The sequence below is a fragment of the Phocoena sinus genome, chromosome 4 (assembly GCF_008692025.1).
Source record: "Phocoena sinus isolate mPhoSin1 chromosome 4, mPhoSin1.pri, whole genome shotgun sequence".
NCBI classification, from domain to species: domain Eukaryota; kingdom Metazoa; phylum Chordata; class Mammalia; order Artiodactyla; family Phocoenidae; genus Phocoena; species Phocoena sinus.
Genome location: NC_045766.1, coordinates 31,395,588 through 31,414,138, shown reverse-complemented (window position 1 = coordinate 31,414,138; position 18,551 = coordinate 31,395,588). Strand labels below are relative to the sequence as shown.

Below are 18,551 nucleotides of genomic sequence, written 5' to 3'. Positions count from 1 at the left end.
AACCTTTTAAGTTTTCATTATTACTTCTCACACTAGGAGTCTGGTCTTCAAAATGTGTTGGAAAGGATTTTTTCTAGTAGTGAGAAGGAAAGATGTAAAGTTTAGATCCATTACCTGGTGGAGGCAACAGAAATCTTTGGAGTGTGAATGAGGTGAGCTAAGTCATTCGCCTAATGAGAACCCCAGCACTGTTTCAGTAATCTCATTATATCTTTTTTATTTTATGCAGCTCCCTCTATAGTGTGTGTGTGTGTACATATATACATATGTGTATATGTAATGTATAATATTATATAAATTATAGGTGTACAATAATTCACAATTTTTAAAGGTTATATACCAAAAAGCACAATGAACAACAGTCCTCCAGACACTGTTTAGTTGTGACAGTGGGCACTCTATTTCTCTAAAAGAAATAGTTTTTAAAACATCTTCTCTCTATTTTTCTATTTTGATGGAGATCATTGTAGGTTACAAGAAGTCTGTGGAGGCTTGTGGGATGAGTAGAAAGTGTGAGAAGTGCTGACTTCTGTTGAAGCAGTTGGGGTCTTAAGACGAATGGGGTTTCTGACGTACCACATTACATCACTCCTGGCTGTATCAAATTTATATTTACTAAGCACCACAAAATTTTTGCGGCAGACTTCTTTTGCCCACAGCCTAACACAGAAACATATGAAAACTGAGTTAAATGTTTGCTTTAACCTCAAAGCATAATAGTCCATTTATACACACAGAAAAACGATGGATGAACATGCATATAAAAATATGAACTTTTCTTACAAATCAGTTTCTACCCAAAACAAGAAAAATTATATAATAAAATAGTTTTTTCTGCTGTAATAAAAGACTTTTCCTTTCCTCTCTCTAGTCTTTTCTCTCTCTCCTCCAATTTCCCTCCCTCTTTCACTCTCTCTCTTTCTCCCTCCCTGTCTCTCACGCACACACACAACACACACAAAATCTGATTTTACAAAAAGCAGAACTGCAATTTAGATGCCATGGGAAGACAGTAGACAAATGATATCATAAATTTAGAGAATGCTGTTGGAAAAATGTCTGGTATAAACAAATGGGGAAAGCTGCAATGTATCAAACTGGGCAATTCAGCTCTTTCTTCTCTAAAGCACAAAGGATATCAGAGTGGGAAAAGCGGTAAATCCTCCTTGGAAATTGAACCACAATGAAAATCATACATAAATGTTCACACATTAAGTTCCCTTTTAGACAAAAATTTTAGATAGAATTTAAACTGAATTTTAGAGATAATCTGTTTTTAATGTTAAAACCTCTGGAGTTTTTTTGTTGGATGATTGGTGGGTAGTTGAATAAGAGATATGATAAATAGCAGTCTTGAGTCACAGCAAACCTTGACAGGCTTACTCAATAATCAAATATTAAAATGATTTCGGCCCGCCCCTCCCCCCGGCGCGCCGGCCCTGACGAGCCGGGGGGCCCAGCTCCCCTCCCCAGCCCAAGGGGTTGGCTGGCTGCCCTAAGCACGGAGGCGGGGGGGGCGGGGAGGGCTGTCCCGGCCGGCGGGCAGACGGCGGTGCCGAACCTCTGCGCGGATCCCCAGCTGCGCGCGGAAGAGCATGCAGTCGGACCTGGCCTTTTTCAGGTTCCCGCGTGATCCAGCCAGATGCCAGAAGTGGAGAAGTGCAGGAGAGCAGACTTAGAAGATAAAATACCTGATCAACTACATAAACATTATCGATTGTGTGCCATACACTTTGAGACTTCTTTGATCTGTAGAACTAGCCCTTAAAAGACAGTTCTTCTAGATAATGCAATACCAGCAATATTTGATCTCACCAGCCATTTGAATAATCCACACAGTAGACACAGAAAACGAATAAAAGCATTGAGTGAGGATGAAATCAGGACACTGAAACAGAGAAAAAAAAACCTGATGAAACTTCTGCACAGGAACCAAAACATAAGGAAATAAACAACAGCAATGCTCAGAACCCCAGTGCAGAAGGGGGTGAAGAGAAGGATGAAGACATTGTACCTTTAACCCTTGAAGAGAAGGAAAACAAAGAATACTTAAAATCTTTATTTGAAATATTGATTCTTATGGGAAAACATGTCTTCATGTCTGGATGGACATGAAGCTTATGAAATCCCCGAAGGTCTATTCACTGCTGATAACTTTCAAGCACTGCTGGAGTGCGGGATCCATTCTGGTGAAGAGGTTCTGATAAAGCGCTTTGAGACAACAGCAGCTAACACACTGTTCTGTTTGAAAACACAGCAGAAATGGATGCTAGAGATCAGGGAGGGCTGCACTCATGAAGAAACCCTCAGGGAAGTGAGAGGCTCTCACTTCTTTTCCATCATCACTGACGATGTGGTGGACATAGCAAGGGAAGAGCACCTGCCTGTGTTGGTGAGGTTTGTTGACGAAGCTCACAACCTGAGAGAGGAATCTGTGGGCTTCCTGCCTTATGCAGCTGATGCAGAAAATTTGGCTGTGAAATTTCACACTACGATAACTGAGAAGTGGGGATTAAACATGGAGTACTGTCGTGGCCAGGCTTACATTGTGTCCAGTGGATTTGTTTCCAAAGATAGTTGTTGCTTCTAGACTTTAGAGAAATACCCCCAAGCTATCTACACACTGTGCTCTTCCTGTACCTTAAATATGTGGTTGGCAAAATCAGTGCCTGTTATGGGAGTATCTGTCACATTAGAAACAATTGGGGAAGTTTGTTCTTTCTTCCATCGATCACCACAATTGCTTTTAGAACTTGACAATGTAATTTCTGTCCTCTTTCAGAACAATGCAGAAAGGGACAGAGAACTGAAGGAAATTTGCCATTCTCAGTGGACAGGCAGGCATGATGCTTTTGAAATCTCAGTGGACCTCGTACAAGCACTGGTTTTATGTTTAGATGGTATAAAGAGTGACACAAATGTTAAATGGAATAACTGTATAGCTGGCCGAGCATTTGTACTCTGTAGTGCGGTAACGGATTTTGATTTCATCATTACCATTGTTGTTCTTAAAAATGTTCTATCTTTCACAAGAGCCTTTGGGAAAAATCTTCAGGGGCAAACCTCTGATGTCTTCTTTGCAGCCAGTAGTTTGACTGTAGTGCTGCATTCACTAAATGAAGTGATGGAAAATATCGAAGTTTATCATGAGTTTTGGTTTGAGGAAGCCACAAATTTGGCAACCAAATTTGATATTCAGAAGAAACTCCCAGGGAAATTTCGCAGAGCTCAGCATAGTAACCTGGAATCTCAGCTAACCTCTGAGAGTTACTATGAAGAAACTCTAAGTGTTCCAACAGTGGAACACATTATTCAGAAACTGAAAGAAATATTCTCAGAACAGCACGTCAAAGCTCTTAAATGCTTATCTCTGGTACCCTCAGTCATGGGACAGCTCAGATTCAATACATCAGAGGAGCATCACGCTGACATGTACAGAAGTGATTTACATAATCCTGACACGCTGTCTGCTGAGCTGCATTGTTGGAGAATCAAGTGGAAACACAAAGGGAAAGATATAGAACTTCCATCCACTATTTATGAAGCGCTTCATCTGCCAGACATCAAGTTTTTTCCTAATGTTTATGCATTGCTGAAGGTCCTATGCATTCTTCCTGTGATGAAGGTTGAGAATGAATGCTATGAAAATGGGTGAAAACGTTTCAAAGCATACCCGAGGAACACTTTGACAGACCAAAGTTCAGGTAACTTGGCTTTGCTTAACATAAATTTTGATATAAAACACGATTTGGATTTAGTGGTGGATACATACATCAAACTCTATACAAGTCAGAGCTTCCTACAGATAATTCAGAAACCATTGAAAATACCTAAGAGACTTTTAAAATAGGCTTTCTCTTACATTTGATATTTGAAAAAATCTGTAAGAAATTTGAAAATATCTTACAGAAAACTTGCAAGGTGTACGTAGGCCACTTAGTCACTGAATATCTTGACCTGTAGGCCTCCCATTGAGTACGTTAGTCATTGATAATCTGCCTGTTTAAATGGCCTGTTTGAAGTCCCATGCTTTGGAGACCTAACTGTTCTTCCAGAAGATAGCACTGGAAGTACCATGTTACATTCTGTGTGATCTCTGCTAATGGCACTTTGGAATTGTATTAGTTAAGTCACTTTAGACATAAGTTATATCACAGTGGATCTAATTGTCAGGTATTGAGTTATCAGTTCTTTGAAGAAATACATTTTGAGGAGGTATGGGAGGAAGGAATACATTTTATAAAACATTACAATGAAGCTCATGACTGACCTTTGCATAGTAGAAGTTTTAAGTATGCTGTTAAAAATCTGTAAGGGACAGTTAAGAAAATTATCAGACTGTGATAGAAACATGTGAGCTCGCCAAACAAGGATTTCAGTGTAGATTTTGTCTTTATCAAATGAGGTTAAAGGAGCAAGTTATAGTCAAAGTTTGAATGGAAGACCCTGCCATTGTTGTTCCACATGTGGTTGTTGCTGTTTACATTCCTTTATTGAGCCTACATCTTCATAAGCTTTTTGACAGGTATATGTTGAACACGTCTATCTTATGGTCAAGACAGGATCAGAGGCCATGGATACTGACAACTGATTTCTCTGTTTCCTTCTGTCATTTTCCATGACCGTATCTACTGCCTCATCTTGATTTACAAGCAAAACCTAGAAAACCTGCAAATATAAGTGTTTTGTGGTTTATCTAGGAATAATACATAAAATATTGCTGTTATTTTTGGTGAAGAAAATCAATTTTTTATAGCTTATTTCAACCTAAATAAAATGTGAATTTTGTTTAAATAAATAAATAAATAAAATGATTTCAATAAACATTTATACATTGTATATACATAACACATTACTTCTTCTTTAGTCAATTATCTTTTAGTGTTATCAAAATAAGAAAAGTAAATTGTATATTTACTGTCATTTTTACCATTTCCAACATTTTTTTTTCTTGTATAGATCCAAGTTTCTGTCTAATAACATTCCTTCTACCTAAAATACTCTTTTAACATTTCTTGTAGTGAAAGTTTGCTGATAATGAATTCTTTTTTTCCCTTGTCCATAAATTCTTTATTTCTCTTTGATTTTTCAGTGATAGATTAACTGGGCCCTGATTTCTGAGGTGACCATTTTTTTCTCTTTCAGTGCTATAAAGATGCCCCTCTATCATCTTCAGACTTAGATAGCTTCTAATAAGAAGTCTGTTGTAACTCTCACCTTTGTTCCTCCATGTGTATCTTTTTTTCCACTGGGCTGCCTTCTAGATTTTATCTCGATCGTTGGTACTGATGTGTCTAGGTGTTTTCTTCCTCCCTCCTACATACTTCCCTCCCTCCCTCATCTTCCCTCCTTTCTTCCTTCCTTTCTTTTTAGTATTTATCCTACTGGGTCTTCTATGAGTTTTCCAAATCTATGGTTTAAAATCTTTCATTGTTTGAGGGGAATGCTCTGCCATTATATTTTCAAATATATCTTCTCCCCATTCTCTTTTCTCATTTTGGAATTCCAATTGCTCATATATTAGACTATTTGACATTGTCCCACAGCTCTTGGATGTATTGGGTTTTTTCCCCTCTTTCTTTGTGTTTCGTTTGAATATTTATTTTGAGTGATCTTTATCTTATGACTATATCTTTATTTCTGGCATTTCCATTTCATACTTTCTTACGGTTTCCATTTCTCTGCTAAAATTTTCCATGTGTTCTTGTATGTTATTCTTCTTTTACACTAGAACCTTTAAAACATAACTCATAGTTTTCTCTTTTTAATACCAGGCCTATTAGCTCCAACATCTGGGTTCTGCAGATTGCATTGTCTCTTGGTAGAAAGTTGTTTTCTCTTGAATTTTTGTGAATCTCATCATTTATGGTTAAAAGCTGGATATCACGTGTAGGACAGTAAAGACTGAGATAGATATAGGTATAGGTATAGATATAGATATAGATATAGACATATATATATAGATATAGATATATGCCTGGATTGGGCATGCCTCTTTTTCTACTATACATTTAATATGGGGAATTGTGTCAATCTAGTCAAAAGTTGAGTAGGGTTTGGGTTTTGCTAGCTCAATGTTTTTACCTTCTGCACACTATTGACTACAGATTCCTCTAGAATTACCTGTACTTAAGGTGGGGGTTGAGTTTCCAAAGAATATTTTTCAATGTTCCATTTTCAGTCTCAAGTTTAATCTTCTGTAAATGTAACCTCAAAGGAGGTCTCTCTTTATCTTCTTGCCCTGCGCCCAGTGGTAGACTGCTGTTACTTGTTATTCAGTGCTAGCAAGCCTGGTGGTGGAGGGTGGGAATATTCTCTATTTCTTCCTTTATCTTCAGTCTTAGGCAAGACCTCTCTCTTGTGTCTCACAGAAAGAGATTTTTCAGTGATTCTGCCCCTTGGCCAGCTGTAGTTGACCTCTAATGGTCTGGGCCAAGGGAAATTCCTTTCCTTCCCTAAGACGTTGAAGGGTTTTTTTCTGTTCCCTTCCCTTCCCTTCCAATGGGTCTTCAGTTATGTCTGAGAAAGACAGTATTTGCTGCCAGTTCCCCAGAGGCTTAAAGTTTTTGTACCATAGAAAAGATAGAAAAAAGGATCCAGGGATCCCCCACTGCTGTTTCCCTACCTCAGTCCTGCATTGCCAGGGGCCTCTTTCTGGTCTACTGCCCTGCTCTCAGTCTATATCATGAGAAACCAGAGAGGTCCATGGAAAAGAGTCTGGAAGTGGATACAAACTGCCTTTGTGTCTGTCATTTTCAGGTATTCTACATTAGGGCACAGAAAACTATGGTTTGTGGGCTAGTCATCTGTTTTTTTAAATAAAGTTTCAATGGAATGCAGCCACACCCAATCATTTGCATAATGTTTACGGTTGCTTTTGCACTATAAACACAGAGTTCAGTAGTTGCAAGAGTTATCTTATGGCCCACAAAGCCTAAAATATTTACTATTTGACCTATTAAAATAAGTTTTCCAACCCCTGTTCTATACTCTTACACTAGCCCACAGTTAGCCTTTAGCAATTCATTAAAAATTTAGGTAATTTCTTCTTACCCACTTGTTTGGTAGTCCCATTTTCCTCCCTTGCTCTATCCCAGGTAAACTCACTTTCCCATGTTTTAACAGAGCCACCTATATTTTCTTAGTTTTCAGGTTGTTGGTTACCCTATGAAACTCAGTTCTCTGGTTGGTTGAAGAAAAGTTATAACTTTGTCAAAGTGCTGGCAATTTTATGAATTTTGGGGGGTTTTCTTATTGTTATATTGGAAGCGATGCTTTTTCCAGTTTTTAACATTATAGCAGAAGCCCCTCAATGAACTTTTAGTTTAGTATGATATGTCGTTTTTAACTCCAGTCATCGGAAAGTTGGTAATCAATATGTAGTATAGATGCTACAGAAAGGACTTAAAGAGTATCTTTAAAATTTGAGGACAAGTTTAGAAACTGACACAATCTGAAAGTCATGTTAAAATGGAAAAGATTAGCTGCTGGAGAAGGTTTGTATGGCATTGTAAGCATGGTAACTGTAACCAAAGCATGGAATTCTTAAAATGCTACAGGATGTGTATTACAGTTCCAAATCCTAGTTCTTGACCTTGTTGTATAGCTTCTCCATTCTCAAGAGAAATTTTAAAATATTTTGAACTAAATTAAAAGGAAAACACAACTTATGAAATTTGTGGGATGCAGCAAAATCATTACATACAGGGAAATTTATAGCATTGAATGTACTTATTAGAAAAGAAGAAAGATGTAAAATCAATAATCTATGTTTCCACCCGAGAAAACTAGAAAGAGAAGAGTAAATTAAATCCAAAGTATGCAGAACAAAATAAATAATAAGAATTAGAGCAGAAGTCAATTAAGTTGGAAGTAGGAAATCAGTAGAAAAATCAACAAAACAAAAATCTGGTTCTTTAAGATAAATAACATCAATACATCTCTAGGAAGGCTAACTAAGGAAAAAAGAGAGAACACAAATTATTAGCATCAGAAATGAAAGAGGGCCATCACTTTGGACCCCATGAACATTAAAAAGATAATAAAAGAATAGTACCAACAACTCTATGACCACAGATTTGATAATCTAGATGAATTAAACCAAATCCTTGAAAGACCTAATCTGCTAAAACTCATACAAAAAGAAATAAGCAATCAAAATAGGGCTATATATTTCAAAGAAATTAAAATACGTATTGTTAATAATCTTCCAGTAGAGAAAGCATCAGTACCAGATGGGTTCACTGGTGAATTCTATCAAATATTTAAGGAACAAATTATAACAGTTCTCTAAAATCTCTTTTAGAGGATAGAAGCATAAGGAATACTTCCTAACTCATGCTACAAGCTAGGATTATCCAAATGACAAAACAGACAAAAAATTACAAGGAAAGAAAACTACAGACTAATAGCTCTCATGAACATAGTTGCAAAAATCATCAACAAATTTTAGGCAAATGAATTCAACAAGTATAAAAAAAATTATATACCATAATCAAGTAAGACTTATTCCAGGTATGCAAAGTTGGTTCATCATTCAAAAATCAAATAATGTAATCCATCACAATAACAGACTAAAAAATAAAAATAGCATGATCATATTGATACAGAAAAACATCTGACAAAATCGAGCACCGATTCATGATAAAAACTCTCAGTAAACTAGAATATAGAGGAATTTCCTCAACTTGATAAAACATAGCTACAAAAAAAACTATAGCTAATATTCCACTTAAAGGTGAGAAATGGAAAGCTTTCCCACTAAGATCAGGTACAAAACAAGGATGTGCCCTCTCACCACTGCTTTTCAACATGTTGCTGAAACTTCTATCCAAAGCAATGAGATAAGAAAAGGAAAATATATGTATACAGATTTGGAAGGAAGAAATAAAACTCTTCGTTCACAGATGACATGCTTGTCTATGGAGAAAATCCAAAAGAACTGACCAAAAAAAAAAAAAAAACAATCTTGGAACTAATAAGCAATTTTAGCAAGGTTGCAGGATACAAGGTTAATACACATAAGTCAATTGCTTCCCTATATACTAGCAATGAATGAGTGGAATTTAACATTGAATGTATGGTATCATTTACATTAGCACCCAAAATACTAAATACTTAGGTATAGGTCCAACAAAATATGTACAAAATCTATATGAGGAAAACTACAAAACTGATTAACAAAATCAAAGAACTAAATAAACAGAAAGATATTTCATGTTTATGGATAGGAAGACTCTATATTGTCAAGATGTTTTTCTTCCAATTTGATCTGTAGATTCTGTGCAATCCCAGTCAAACTCCCAGCAAGTTTGTAGGTATCAATAAACAGATTCTAAAGTTTATAGAAGAGGCAAAAGATCCAGGATAGCCTACACAATATTGAAGAGGAACAACGTTGGAGGACTAACATTACCCAACTGCAAGACTTACTATAAAGCTGCAAAAATAAAAAACAGTGTGATATTAATGAAAGAATAGACAAATAGATCAATATAAGCCTAGAAATAAACCCACACAAATATAGTCAACTAATTTTTGATAAAGGAGCAAATGGTGCTGAACAACTAGACATCCACATGCAAAAAAAACCAGAATCTAGACACAGATATTACACCCTTCACAAAAATTCACTCAAAATGAATCACAGACCAAAATGTAAAGTGCAAAATTATAAAACTCCTAGGCGATAACGTAGAAGAAAACATAGATGACCTTGGGTATGGTGTTGACTTTTTAAATATAACACCAAGCACAATCTATGAAAGAAACAATGGATAAGATGGACTTAATAAAACTTCAAACTTCTGTTCTTTAAAGACAATGTCAGAGAATGAGAAGACAATCACAGATTGCGAGAAAATAGTTGCAAAAGACATAGCTGATAAAGAACCATTATACAAAATATACAAAACTCTTAAAGCTCAGCAGTAAGAAAACAACCTGATTAAATAATGGCCCAAAGAGCTTAAGAAACACATCACCAAAGGAGATACACAGATGACAAATAAGCATATGAAAAGATGTTCCACACAATAAGGGAAATGCAAATTAAAATAACAATGACATATCACTACACACCTATTAGAGTGGCTTTTTTTGTTGTTGTTTGTTTGTTTTTTTCCACAACATAGACCAACATTCATTGAATTGGCAGTACATGTTCTGTGTAACTGTTGGAAAATGCTCTGGGTAACTGACAGGTCAAATTTTCTTGGCATTGTCAGGTATTGCGCTCTTGTGCAGCATTTCTTTTTTCCCTCACTTTTTAAAAATAAACTTTTAAACCAAGGTACAGTACTTTTTATATACATATATATTTATATAGGAAAAATACAAATATATAACTAGGTGAGTGATCACAAAGTGAACATATCCATGTAACTAGCACCCAGATCAAGAAATAAAATACTACCAACACCCCCAGAAGCCTTCCTTCTCCCCCATTACTACCTTTTTTTCCTACCAAAAGGTAGTCACTGTCCTAATTTCTAATAACATGTTACTTTTGCCCATAAATGTTTTTTAAATTTTTATTGGAGAATAGTTGCTTTACAATATTGTGTTAGTTTATACTGTACCACAAAGTGAATCAGTTATATGTATACATATATTCCCTCTTTTTTGGATATCCTTCTCATTTAGATCACCACAGAGCACTGGGTAGAGTTCCCTGTGCTATACAGTAAGTTCTCATTAGTTATCTATTTTATACATAGTATCAATAGTATATATATATATGTCAATCCCAGTCTCCCAATTCATCCACCCACCCCTTCCCCCTTGGTATCCATACATTTGTTCTATACGTCTGTCTCTCTATTTCTGTTTTGTAAATAAAATCATCTATACCAATTTTTTCAGATTCCACATATATACATTAATATACAGTATTTGTTTTTCTCTTTCTGACTTACTTCACTCTGTATGAAAGTCTCCAGGTCCATCCACGTCTCTACAAATGACCTAATTTCATTCCTTTTTATGGCTGAGCAATATTCCATTGTATATGTGTGCCACATCTTCTTTATCCATTCCTCTGTTGATGGACATTTAGGTTGCTTCCATGTCCTGACTATTGTGAATAGTGCTGCAATGAACAGTGGGGTGCATGTGTTTTTTTGAATTATGGTTTTCTCTGGGTATATGCAAAGTAATGGGATTGCTGGGTCATATGGTAGTTCTATTTTTATGTTTTTAAGGAATCTCCATATTGTGCTCCACAGTGGCTGTATCCATTTACATTCTCACCAACAGTGGGTTGGTGCAAGAGGGTTCCCTTTTCTCCATACCCTCTCCAACATTTATTGTTTGTAGATTTTTTGATGATGGCCATTCTGACCAGTGTGAGGTGATACCTCATTGTAGTTTTGATTTGCATTTATCCAATAATTAGTGATGTTGAGCAGCTTTTCGTGTGCCTCTTGGCCATCTGTATGTCTTCTTTGGAGAAATGCCTATTTAGATCTTCTGCCTATTCTTTGATTGGGTTTTTTGTTTTTTTGATACTGGGCTGCATGAGCTGTCTGTATATTTTGGAGATTAATCATTTGTCAATTGCTTTGTTTGCAAATATTTTCTCCCATTTTAAGGTTGTCTTTTCATCTTGTTTATGTTTTCCTTTGCTTCGCAAAAGCTTTTAAGTTTCGTTGTCCTATTTGTTTATTTTTGTTTTTATTCTCATTACTCTAGGAGGTGGGTCAAAAGAGATCCTGCTGAAATTAATGTCAAAGAGTGTTCTGCTTATGTTTTCCTCTAAGAGTTTTATAGTGTCTGGCCTTACATTTAGGTCTTTAACCCATTTTGAGTTTATTTTTGTGTATGGTGTTAGGGAGTGTTCTAATTTCATTCTCTTCCATGTAGCTGTCCAGTTTTCCCAGCATCACTTACTGAAGAGGCTATCTTTGCTCCATTGTATATTCTGGCCTCCTTTGTCATAGATTAGGTGACCATAGGTGTGTGGATTTATCTCTGGGCTTTCTATCCTGTTCCATTTGTCTATATTTCTGTATTAGAGTGGCTTTGGACAACACCAATGCTGGCCAGGAAGTGGAGCAACAGGAACTCTTATTCATTGCTGATGGGAACATAAAATGCTACAACTACTTTGAAAGACAATTTGGTGGTTTCTTACAAAACTAAACATATTCTTATCATACCAAACAGTAATCTCACTCCATGGTAGTTACCAAAAGGAGTTAAAAACTTACTGTATTTCCACACAAAATCCTGCACACAGATGTTTATAACAGCTTTATTCAAAACTGCCAAAACTTGGAAGGAACCAAGATATCTTTCAATAGGTGCATGGATAAATAAACTGTTGTACATCCAGACAATGGACTACTAAAAAAAAAAAAAAAAAGAGCTATCAAGCCATGAAGAGACATTGAGGAACCTTAAATGCCTTTTACCAAGTGAAAGAAGTCAATCTGGAAAAGCAACATACTCTATGAGTCCAACTATATGACATTCTTGAAAAGGCAGAACTATGGATTCAGTAAAAAGGATCAGTGGTTGGAGGAGGGGGGAGGAGAATGATGAATAGGTAGAGCAGAGAAGATTTTTAGAGCAGTGAAAATATTCTGCATGATACTGTGATAGTGGATACACATCATTATACATTTGTCCAGACCCGTAGAATGTACAACACCAAGGGTGAACCATAAGGTAATCTATGGACTTTGGGTAGTAATGATGTGCCACTGTAGGTCTATCAGTAGTAACAAATGTACCATTCTGGTGGGGGATGTTCATAATGGGGGAGTCTACGCATGTATGGCAGCAAGGAGTATACGAGAAATCGCTATCTTCCCAAATTTTTTATGAACCTACAACTGCTGTAAAAAAATTTTCTTTTAAAGTCTTTTAAAAATCTTCCTAAATACCAAAAGAAATGCCAAAAAAACCCACCACCCCAACAATTCTACCTACTGCAAGTATGTGTGTCCATACATATACTTCTATATACAGAAACATAGGCACAGAATAAATATAGCATAAAATAACATGATTGAACTGGGGCAAAGATACTGGTAGTTTAATTAAATGTAAATAGGATAGCACACCTATGAAAAATTTCAGATTGTCTACCAAAACAAAGTGCAATTCTAATCTGTGTTTATGGAAACATCCAAAAAAGGGAGATTCAGAAACATGATGATGCAGATCAGATGATGGCAAACAAAAATGTAAATAAATAAATAAAAGGAATCACAACCTTGATTTCAAACAAGGCATAATTTAGCCCCCCAAATATAAAATGAGACCAAGAAAAGTATGCTTTATAATGCTAAGGACCAAAATGCATAATGAAAAATGTTATTAACATCTATACATAAAATAGCATGGCAGCTACTTTATAGAGCAGAAACAGGAGGAGATGAATAAAGAAGGAGACACAAACAAATAAACTAACATACCCCTCTTAAATCTAGTAAAATCAAGTGGGAAAAATTAGGAAAGTGCGAAAAATGAGAAAAGTTATCACAGTTCTAAATCACACAATAAAGTAGAACATATAGAAAAATCCATAGTAAACTGTGCCACAGTAAAAGAGAACATGCTGTTTACTCAGATGGACATGGAACCTTTTGTGAAAATTGCCTGTACCTGAGTCTACAACAAAGCCTACTTTAAATTTTTAAAAATAGATATAGTATCATGATCATTTGAAAGCATATGCACAAGTTCTTTCATATTCCTAAAATTCAGAGATGGAGTCTATATTCCCTACCCTTGAAACAGGGCAGGCCTTTGTGATTGCATTTGAAATTGTTAGGCCTTTAGAAACAGCTTTTGTGTCTGGGTGATAAGGCATTATAATGTCCTGATGAAATGGTGGGACAGATTGTTTTAGCACTCAGGATCACTTCTGCGCCTTTTATACTCTCCTCTGGTGTCATAGGGCTGGAAGCTTGGGAGCTACATTTCACATGGTGCCTTCCCATCAGAGTTTAGTACAGCTAACAAATGAGAGGCAATGGTGACGCTCAATAGGTGTATTCTTGCTACAGAAATGCTGTGGTAGACTAGTTGCCGTGGCTTGCTGAAGCTACCTCAGACTGCACACGCGTCTCTTACCCTTCAGTGTGAGGATTATGAGGTGGCTGTAGCTTCAGTATTAACTTCCTGCACTTCCCTGTAATCTCTTAAGTCCCACTACTGAATTCTTTTCTCCTTGAAATATTTGAAGTAGTTTTGTTTTTACGACTAAACCCTGACAAATACACCTGAGGGCAATCATGGGGTTTCCTTACCTGGCGTATCAAGCTTGAATAGCCCATTCTTCCTGAGCCAGAAGGAGCTAATTCAGTGTGTGGGAACCCAAGACTGCTGGGTTACACTTTTCTATTTTACACTAGCACTAAGTGGGGAAATAAATAAAATCCTGCTGTCCTAAACTCTCCCCTGTCTTGAGGTTCTGGGACTAAAGGGAGGTAAATATTCTCAATAACTCTATAGTGATTGAATGTCAGGTTATTACAAACAGAAGCAAAGCTATGAGTTTATAGAGAGAGGAAAATTGTGCCTTGAGTCTCACCTAGAGAGATATATCAAAATCATTATTCAAGCATTTTCGTGTCCCCTAGCCAAACACTGTCTAGGAGTGTCCCAGACTCCACTTAAAACCCTAACAAGAGGATTTTAGTATCAGTAATTTAATTCTGACGGAACTGAGGTCATTGTCTTGCTGTCATAATAAAGAATGGTAGTTTTCACAGTGTTTGGAATAAAAGAGGAAGAATGTATCCGTGTGCTTCTAAGTTCTGTTCAAGACAAGCATGCCTGTGACAATTAGAACTGATTTTCTACATAAAAGTATGCTTAGAGAGAAGGATGATTCATTGTAATGATAATATAAATTTAAGGGAGGAAAAGTACTTCCTTTACTCTATTTTTTTCTGTGTACCTAAACAGCTTACAATTTGAATATCTAAGAGGACCGCCTACCAGAACAGAGGGTCCTAACTCTTCAGACAGATAAATCAATACGTAACCTAAGGTGGAGGCCCAGAAGAAAACAGAGAGAGGTTTTATTTTAATATGTACCCGGGATTTCTTTTAATCATGTATGGTAAGACAAGCAGACACAGAAATGACTGTTGTGAAGGATGAAGTTTTATACTCACAGCTCCCTAGAAACAGGAGATGTGGCACACAATTCAGGGGGCCACATGGGGAAGCACCAGGGTCAATCTGGGATCCGAGGACATGAGAGGAAAGCAGGTGCAAGAACCTTTGTTGTGGTTTTTGTGGGAAGGAATAGACAAAGCAGGAGAAGCCAGGATAAGCAGGTTTAAGATTGCCCTGCTTTGAATAATTTCAGCAGGCTCTGGGGTGTAGCGGCTGGCCCAAGTTGTCTGGTGCCTTACCCCGGGGTGATTAAGGCAGGGGAACATTGGCCTGGAGTGTAAGAATCTAACCAAGGAGGGGTTGGGTTGGGGTGGGGTGGGGAGAGGCCTCTGGATTGGTTGTTTGCATACAAAAGGTGTACTCCCAGGCAAGGTGTTTGCTAGCTCTAGGAACTAGGTAACCTGGGAGCGGTAATCTCTTCAAAGTCAGTGAGGTCCCAGATACCAGAGCATCAAGAATACAGAAAATAAGAAAATTAAGTTAATAAAGGTTTACAGTGAGGTTCTTTTCTATTAGTCCCCGACTGTACACCCCAGCATGAGTTCCAAAATTTCTACATAGATCTGGCATAGACCAGGGGTGACAATCTAGGTAGAGACAGAGTAACTAGGATTCTCCATTCATATAGATAATCAAATGGCTCAAACAAGGATTTATTAAAAGGCTGTAAAGCTACCTCACAGAAATGAGGCACAGAATAAGACCTCATTCATGGGAATAGGAGCTGGGATCTAGGAACCACTGAAGATGCAAGAAGTTTCTCTTGCACTCTAGCTCCTTCTCTCTCTCTCTCTCTTTCTCCAGAACCACATATAATCCTGTATCCCATTTATTCCACTCATCTTCCCTTGTCATTGGCTACTCTGCCCAATCTCTGATTGATTAATTTAGGATTATGATCATGGCTGAAAATGCCTGCCCTAGGCCCAATTCTAAAGAACCATTTAATTCATAGGCCCCACACCCATTTGATTATAGACTCTGTGACTCAGAAAATGTGCTTGGTTACAGGCTAGCCAGCAGATTGGCATCCACTGGGATAGGTGTCAATCCCTAGTTCAGTCTGTCGTGGGGAAACGTGATGACATGTACAAACATGACCAGAGAGACTCATGTCTTCAGCAAGGGGTGAGCGTGGAGCACAGTGCCCAGAGAAGTGGAGAGGGGGGAATAGGCACCCTGAAACAGCCAACCACAATCGTATGTCCTACTGCCGTGAGAGTTTTTCAATCATCTCCATTTTCTAAGTGCGTTCATTTTTTTTTTTAAGTGAGTTACTTTTAGCAAGAAATTGCTAAAACTCTGACAGGACTTCTGGCTATTTATTCAGGGAGAAAGATGGTAGCAATGACTACTGCTCATTGAATATTTCCATCATTTTCCCTTCCAGGCCCATGTCATAACAGCTCTTTCTGGCTCCCATTGGTTGGCTGAGGGCATGTAACCATTCTGGCCTAAAAGTACAGACTTTCTGGCTGAACATTAATCTCTTGCTGTGATATCCTCTGAGCTCTCTTTTGTCCCTTTTATGACAGCATGCTCCTGATGGTGGCTATTCTATCAGTCTGGGTGTCGAAGAAAGGACAGCACATAATAGAAATGGGCTGTCGCAAGAGCAAGAATGAAATTCACTCCAACACTTTAAAACAGAGCGAACTGGGATTCCCTGGGGGGTCCAGTGGGTAGGACTCTGTGCTTCCACTGCAGGGGGCACAGGTAGTTAGCATAGCGCTAACTACCCAAGTGAATTTTACTGCTGTTGGCGATGACTCCACAGCACGTGGATGTATTCTAGCAGAAAAGCAGGTTGTTGTTGAGGACGTGTAGGTACCTGAGTAGGATTCGACTTGATGACTGCTGAGGTCTCTTTCAGGTTTAAAAGTGTACTTCATCTTACTTGGCAATGAAGCTCATAGAGAAAACTGAGCTCTCTCCCCAGAGTTCTTAGCTCTTACTTAGACACAGGATTTTCTGAAACCTATACAGGCAGACCTCCAGTTAAGAAGGCCTGAGTTTTATGGTTTTGTTATTCTAGTTAACTGATGCCTAAAAGCTAAGCAGTGTGTCCTGGGACACAAGAGGCAGAGTCTTGAACCTTCGCGAGAAGCACCAGGGAGGAGGAACGGAGGGGAAGGTCATCCTGAAGGCTAAAGCTGTTTATTCTCCCTCCTAAAGGAACACAGGATGAGAAGAGCAATTCCCTGGCATTAAGAAGCCTAGGGCTCTAGTCTGGACTTTGGTACTAACAAATAGTTTAACCCTGGGCAAGTATCTTCCGCTCTGTTCTGCACCTCAGCCATGAAACGGGGCAGTTTGACCAGATGATCCTCAAGGTCCCTTGAATAGTCCGAGTATGAGGACAGGACAGGGCTTAAAGGCATGTGTTCGGAGCAGAGGAAGGTCAAAGCTGCACATGTGGGTTACATTTTCAATGATTTATTTGTTTACTTTAAATGAGAAATATCGTCATGTGCTTAAATATTTAAACAGTACAATGGATGGCATAATAAATAATAAAAACATTATTCCTCCTACTCTGCCTTCCCCATACCCTGGATTCCTTTCCAGAGGCCACTAGAGATATGCACACATTATGACACCTCCTCTTTTTTTAACTGCAAATGGTAGCAAGATATAGGCATTCATGTGCTCCTTGTTTAAACAAAGAGTGTCTTCGAATAAATTCCACATCAGTACACATGCATGTTCTTCATTCTCTTTAAAGGCCACATAGTATTCCATTACATAGATATAAACAAGTAATAAAACTATTCCCCTGGGCTTCCCTGGTGGCACAGTGGTTGAGAGTCTGCCTGCCGATACAGGGGACGTGGGTTCGTGTCCCGGTCTGGGAGGGTCCCACATGCCGCGGAGCGGCTGGGCCCGTGAGCCATGGCCGCTGAGCCTGCGTGTCTGGAGCCTGTGCTCCTCAACGGGGGAGGCCACAGCAGTGAGAGGCCCGCGTACCGCAAAAACAAACAAACAAACAAACAATTCCCCTATTAATACATATTTGTATTTATTTAAAAAGTAATCTTCTGTAACTAAAATCAATGCTTTGTACTGATGAGCTTTGTGGAGGGAACAAAATACTTGGTTTCCTCGGGATTCTTAGACTCTTCATAAAAGAAGTAAAAAGAAGATGCTTTTGTCTGAGAGAATAGACTAAGTTCTCATTAAGAAAACTACTTAATCTATGTGCCTCAATTAGATCTTTCTTGCTTTACTTTAGCAATAAAATCCAACAATCTTTCGTTTTCTTTTTGTAAGATAAAATTTATCACAAGTCTTTAAGGGTCATAAGATGTTTCCAAAACTCTCTTCGGGAAGCTGCTTATTGCTCTGATTCCAGTCTGTCACTGGTGGGCTGTTGTCAGCAAAATTGTTCTAACTTGTTTGACAGGAAACAAATAGAC

The 18,551-nt window shown here is 37.8% G+C and overlaps 1 pseudogene; it reads left to right on the top strand.

Moving 5' to 3' along the window:
• Positions 1-1,402: 1,402 nt before the first annotated feature.
• On the top strand, positions 1,403-3,834 carry LOC116752594 (annotated as a pseudogene).
• Positions 3,835-18,551: the final 14,717 nt, after the last annotated feature.